General features: G+C 39.3%; 1 long non-coding RNA gene across 1 annotated transcript; it reads right to left on the bottom strand.

The window, feature by feature from the left end:
- Positions 1 to 2,468: 2,468 nt before the first annotated feature.
- On the bottom strand, positions 2,469 to 5,981 carry LOC142162683 (uncharacterized). The gene is made up of 2 exons (XR_012693960.1): positions 5,271 to 5,981; positions 2,469 to 2,914 (listed from the first exon to the last, which is right to left on the bottom strand). It is a non-coding gene; the product is annotated as an uncharacterized LOC142162683 (long non-coding RNA).
- Positions 5,982 to 6,593: the final 612 nt, after the last annotated feature.

Genomic DNA, 6,593 nt, shown 5'->3' with positions numbered 1-6,593 from the left:
GATAGGCTGCTTAGTAGAGGCCTCCTTACTCAAACCTCCCAGGTGTTCAGGTGCATAGACTCTTCCGGTTCTGGTCATTTCTTGTGCAACATCAGATTCCTCTACCCTGGTCTTCCCTTTTCGCCAAGCCTTGGCAATATAATCCCAAGGTATTGCCTTTGAGTTGAATGAAGGTGTGGTTTATACCGTCATAGTAAAAGGTGTGACCACCTTTACTTCAAATGGAGCGAAGGTGGCTGCGGGTGGAGCCACTTCTACTTCGAACAGGACTGATGCGGTTACCTCAACATCAATTGGTGCTTGAGTTTGGAACACGATAGGACTAAGTGTGACTTCAACCTTGAAGTCATCGTCTTCTCGATTAAGCCCGATCGAACCCTCAGGTTCCCATTCTTCATTTGTCTCTATCACATGTATACCATCACATCAGTGATCAGGGAGGAGATTGTTGCGGACATTAGGTGCGACTTCCTTTCCTTGTATGACCTTGTTGTCAATGAGTGTCTAGATCTTATCCTTCAATGTTCGGCACTCAACAGTGGTGTGCCTTTTCATACCGGAATGGTATGCGCAAATTTTGTTCAGATTGACCCATTGGAATGGATTTTCTAGTGCCACAGTGGGAACAGGATTGACGTAACCTGCAGCTTTCAACCTTTCATACAGTTGGTCGATGGGCTCCGCAATGGCGGTGTATTGTCTAGGTAGCTTGCGGTTGAAGTTGGGGCTTGGTCTTGGATAATTTTGGCGAGCTGGTGGTGATTGGAAGTGGGATGGTTGGGAGTTGTAGGTATGATGGACAGAGGCTGGTTGGGAATATCTAGGAGATAAAGGCTGATATGTAGGCAGTGATGCTTGGTATGTAGGCGGAGGTTCTTGATATGTAGGTGAAGGTGTTTGATATGTGGGTGGAGGTGTTTGATAAGTTAGTGGAGATTTTGGGCCTTGGGCCACCATTACTGCCCCAGCATCTCTCTTCTTTGATATGCCACCTGATTGTAGTGCCTTATTTGTGGCTTGTAGTGCCTCAAAATTTGTTACCATCCCACTCTTGATTCCTTCCTCGATCATTTCTCCTAGTTTGATGATATCAGAGAATTTTTGATTTTCGATGACAACCTCTCATAATATTGTGGATCTTGTGCCCTGACGAAGAATTTATTCATCTGTTCTTCATCTAAAGAGGGCCTGACCTTGGCTGCTTCCAACATCCAATGAGTAGCATACTCGCGAAAAGTTTCAGTAGGTTTCTTCTTGAGATTCTGAATGTAAAAGACATCCGGTGCATTCTCCATGTTAAACCTTAATCAGTCCATGAACTATGACATCATGCTTACCCAATTAGACCATTTCTTGAGATTCTGGCTGATATACTAAGACAAAGCGTCCCCAGTAAGGCTCCTCATAAAGAGCTTCATCCGAATCTTTTTATCTTTTCCCGACCCCGACAAACTTGTCACAATAGGTCCTTAGATGAACCCTGGGATCACCTGTACCATCGAACATTTCGAACTTGGAAGGTTTATATCCTTCTGGTAGTTCGACATCCGGGTGTATGCACAGATCTTCACAGTTCAAACCCTTTATTCCTCTATTTCCCTCAACCCCTTAAATTAGGCTTGTTAACAGTTTGAGTTCTTTATCCATGTTTTTAATGAGCAGGTCCTTCTCGGAAGATTTTGGTGTATATGAGATTGGTTAGGTAGAGTGAGGTACAATTTCCACATATATAGGGTTGCTTTGATGGGTCCCATGAACTTGGGTGTAGTGATGGTCATTGGTGGAGTTTTGTGGATCGGGAATGAGTGGTGGTGTATTTTGGGGAGTGTTGTAAGTGGTGGTCGGTGGGTACAAAATTGGTTGATGATGATGTTGTGGTGGAGTTGGTACTGGTAGTGGATTGATGTTTTGGGGTGGAGTAGCGTATTGATTTGGTGTGGGAGGATTTTGTGGTTGTTGGTTTTGTCCGTTCTGAGGAGGTGTCGAGTTCTTTGTGTTTTGTTGGTGGATGTCATGGACATTAAGGGTAAGTGACAGGTTTGTCAAGTTACGGACTTGCTCAAGTTCTCCTTGCAGTTCTAGTATCTTTTGTTCCAGTCTCAAAACAAAGTCATTCGGGGCCGGAGTACTACGGCCATCTGAAGTCTCTGCGTTCTCAACATTTTCCTTTCGGATCCCACTTAAGTTGTCCATCTTTGCATTCCCTCTACTTTTTACGTTTCTTGGAGGAGGAGGGCCTCTGGATCTAGTATGGTATGCTGATGAGGCCAGTATGAGTGAACCAACCTAAGTGTATGGGAATAATCATAATGAAATAAGCAAAAACAAAATGGTAACAAGTCAGTGAGGATTCTAAAATGCTTGCAGTATTTAAATATATATTGCAAAATGTAATCTCGCGTCTTAATTTGGGAGCCTCGTTGTGCCTAAAGTAGGCCTAGCGACAAATAAATTTGGAGAACTTCAAATTCTAATAAATGCTTCATTTCATAATATAAAAATAGACGAATCCCAAAACGATACTAAGATAATAAAATGAGTCACTACTGGCACTTGGCCTTATTACATTTGGAAAGCGAGTATACCTAATCTATTTGGTCTCGGAAGGACCCTCCTCAGGTTGAATGCTCTCGTTGATCAAATCCTCCAGTTCGCGTAGGTTCACTAGTAAAAACACCTTTGCCAAATGTTCTCCTTCATTTCCTTCAGCGTTCTGGCAGTCGGTGACTCTCTTCCTCACTTTTCCTTCCAATTCTAATAGGCTGCATTCCAGATATTCCAGCTTCTCACTAGATTTGACGGCCCTCTCTTTCCATTTATTGATTTGGTCACTTGATGGGAGATTCCTCCAGTAGTCTAGCTAGAGTGAAGGTGTGCTAACCATACCGAAGCTGGGGACCTCGTTCCTCATTTTCTGCAAAATAAAAGGGTTAGGCCTTACCCCCACCAAACTCGACTATTTATGCATTTACGATCAGCATATCGGCATTTAGTTCTCCAAATTAATGCACAGAACATGGTTGTGTCCGTTAGGATTATAGAAAACCCGGTGGACTTTTGGATAAGGCTTATCTTAAAGGATCATTATGTGGACAACATAACTGATCCGACTAGGTTTGACCATGATGCATGCGCAATTTTGACCAGAGTAAGGCTACTCAGGGGTTTTAGACTGTACCCTCAAGAGGACAACTTGAGGGGGAAGGCACGGAACCGTCGACTACACCGCTGATCGACTGGTTTTACTAACAACTAATTTAGAGAAAATATATTTTGTCTTTTTTTTTTTGAAAAATGATGAAACATGTAAATTCTTTTTGGATTTTCTTTTTCTCTGTTTTTTAATTTTTTTAAAAAAAAATGACGGGGAAAGTGCAAACTCTTTTTTTGGATTTTTTTATTTTCATTTTTTTAAAGAGTGTGAAAAAAAAAATTATAACTGGGCCCCACTTGCTTTATTTTTATACTTCAACCTCTTTTCGTTCTTAAACCTCATTGGTCCACTAAATGACCCCTTTTACCCTTGAAGATTGCAACATGTAGCACATAGAATGCATCAGGACGGTCTTTTAATTTTTTTGGGTAAACCTGTCCTAGACGGACCCAATCCCTGTGTTGAGTCCCCAAAGTCAAATGCACATGATGCAAACAAACATTCCTACTAGACCTGGCTTACCCGAGTGGACAGCTCGAGCCGAGAGGGGCAGCGTACCGGGAATACAGAAGCTTCACCGACTTTACAACTTGTCCAAACCTCGTTCTAAAATTGGAATATGACTCTAACAGAAGATAAGTCACACGAAGTGCACACTTCCCAGATGATTTTAGAAGACTCAGAGAGAGGAGGGTTTCATAACAATTTATATACAGTACAACAATATCAAAGCGGTAAAAAGCAAAATTTAGCACATTAGGTCCAAACACGTAAATAAAACCAGATAATAAATAAAGCCAAGTATAACAATTATTCTAAGCTCGAATTCTTGAACCGTGAACAGAGATTCTGGGTTTTTATTCCTAGCAGAGTCGCCAGAGCTGTCACGCCTCCTTTTTACTACCCCCGCGGAGGGGTATAAGGGAGTTTTTTCCAATTTAAGTGACAACCGAAACAGGATTATTTTGTTTAAAATTCAGAGTCGCCACTTGGGATGATTTATGGTATCCCAAGTCACTGGTTTAATTCCCGAATCAAGGAAAGATTGACTCTGTTTTATAGTCCGCGAACACAGAAATTCGGGTAAGGAATTCTGTTAACCCGGTAGAAGGTGTTAGACATTTCCGGGTTCCGTGATTTTAACACGGTCGCTCAACTATTACTATTGGCCTAATTATCTTATTTTAAACCTATGTGCATTTTTAAATTTTTTAACCGCTTTTAATTATTTAGGAAAATTCAAGGTTATTTAAAACATATCGTAAGCCACGCTACATGAAATGCACCTGCGATTCACAACACGTTCTATTTAACTTTGTTAGAAATTGTAGCCGGGTCACATGAAATGCACACCCGGATTTGCAACATGTTTATTTTTATTATTATTAGGCCGAGCCTGATATCTAAAGCATGTAAGTGAGTTATTCTATAATGGGCTAACCTTTCCCCACAAACCTGGTTCATAAGCAAACTCATACAAATGAACAAATATGCAGCACCCAGGACGGAAATACACACAATATTAAGAGCTAACCAATAAAACTAATGAAATAATAACATGAGACAAAAATAGAAAACCAATGACAAAAGCAACGTGAAAGCCCATTTGCACCATATCAACTCCTTAATATTATATCTCTATTCTAAGATTTTAAACCAAACAAGCATCCATCCCTGATAATCGGGTCTTCACAATTCATTTTATTAAAAGAAACAATCAACCATAGAAAACACCAAATAAATCTAACCCTAATAGCAAAGCATTCCGATTATGTTTTTGCAATCACATTTAAAGAGAAACAAGGGTTTCACTGTACCAACTAATGAGATTGGTAAAATACAATGTTGTTCTTAACAAATGTATACTACTGTTATTTTTGTGCTCACTAAGTAAACATACAAATCATAGACATATGAATCCAACCAATGGCAGTCCAATATTCGAAGCCAAATTAAGCGTACGATTCAACTAACTGAACGTGCAATTTCAATTCACTCTCAGTTAGTTCAAGTAGACATACGAGCGGACATATTCAAAATCATAGATAACAAGTCACAGAATCAAATCACCAAACACAATTAACACTAGAATATGTAAAGGAATGAAGAATTAGACCTTAACGTGCGAAACTTTCCGATTAATCGGGAAGGTGCAAATACAATGCCTCAAATCTATTGGATCTGAATGCAAAGTACAGCAGCAAAATGATTCAAGAGTTGCGAATAGGAACACGCATGACATTAATTGAACCTCAAATCGGCGACAAACTCGAATCAACCTTGGCTTAACTCCATTCCCACATTCGAAAACCAAAAATCAGAATCAAATGAAGAATAGAAACGTTATCATCGACAGAATCGAACTTCGACCTTCCTTCATCGATGACAGAAGTTGAAATCAGAAAGAAGACCACTAAGACCTATTTTTGTTTGATTTTTGGTATCTTAAGTAGCAAAAACGAATCAGTAATCAAAGTAACTCTTTTCTTTTCTATTCAAAGTCTCCCTGAAATCCATCTCCACACTCTGTTTTATTTCTATTTTTGTATTTTTCGAATCATTTTGAACTTCTTTCTTGCGGATTTTTCATGGCTGAAATGAGAAACCAGTTGGGTTACATAGCCATGGTGTATGCGCCTCTGCATATGTATGGGCGTTGCATCTGTAGCTCTTTGGGAGAGGGAGTTCGTTTGGCTTCAAAAAGATATGGGGTCTTCTGGTTCGCCGCTTGGTGGTGAAGGGTGAGTTCGTTTTTGGGGGTTTTAGAGTGAGGGAGATGGATCTGGCAGTGGCTGTTGTGATGCTGAAGAAGGTCGAAGGCTGGAATGAAGTTCTTCTTTGGAAGAAGAATGATATAAGGGTGTCCTTGAAAATGGTCCTTTGCGGCTGATTCTATATCTCTTTTTTGTCCTAGGTCTTAGTCTATTAGGTTAATTAAGAAGAATAAGGGTTTGGGTGGTGGGTCAGGTCAGGTCGACCCGATTTGGGCTGGGTAAGGAGGTGGGCTAGTTTAAATGAAGAAGGGGTATTGAAAGATTTGGGTTCATTCATTGCATGGCCCAATTTCGAATTTAAGACCAAGCTTTTCAATTTCCTTTTCTTTTTTCTTTTTTTTCTTTTTTTAATTAATTAAAAACCTAAATTAAATTCCTAAATCAATTCAAATTGTAAAATTAATCTAATTATCTAAATATAATATTTATAAAAATCAATTGATCCTAAATTTAAAGAGAAAACTTAATAATCCAAAATTAAAAGCTAAGAATGTACAAATGAGCCATTTTGTAATTTTTATTTTCTTGTAATAAAATAAAGTAAAAGAGTCAAAATTAGTTGAAATAGCGCTATTAGGCCTAAATTAAATATTTACATGCTAAAATATCTAAAATCTTGGGGAGGATCAAAAATCACATATCTACAGCTATGACTACGTCAGAGT

Source organism: Nicotiana tabacum, chromosome 8 (genome assembly GCF_000715075.1).
Source record: "Nicotiana tabacum cultivar K326 chromosome 8, ASM71507v2, whole genome shotgun sequence".
NCBI lineage: Eukaryota > Viridiplantae > Streptophyta > Magnoliopsida > Solanales > Solanaceae > Nicotiana > Nicotiana tabacum.
The sequence above is the reverse complement of the archived record's forward strand: the minus strand, read 5'-3'. Positions and strand labels throughout refer to the sequence as shown.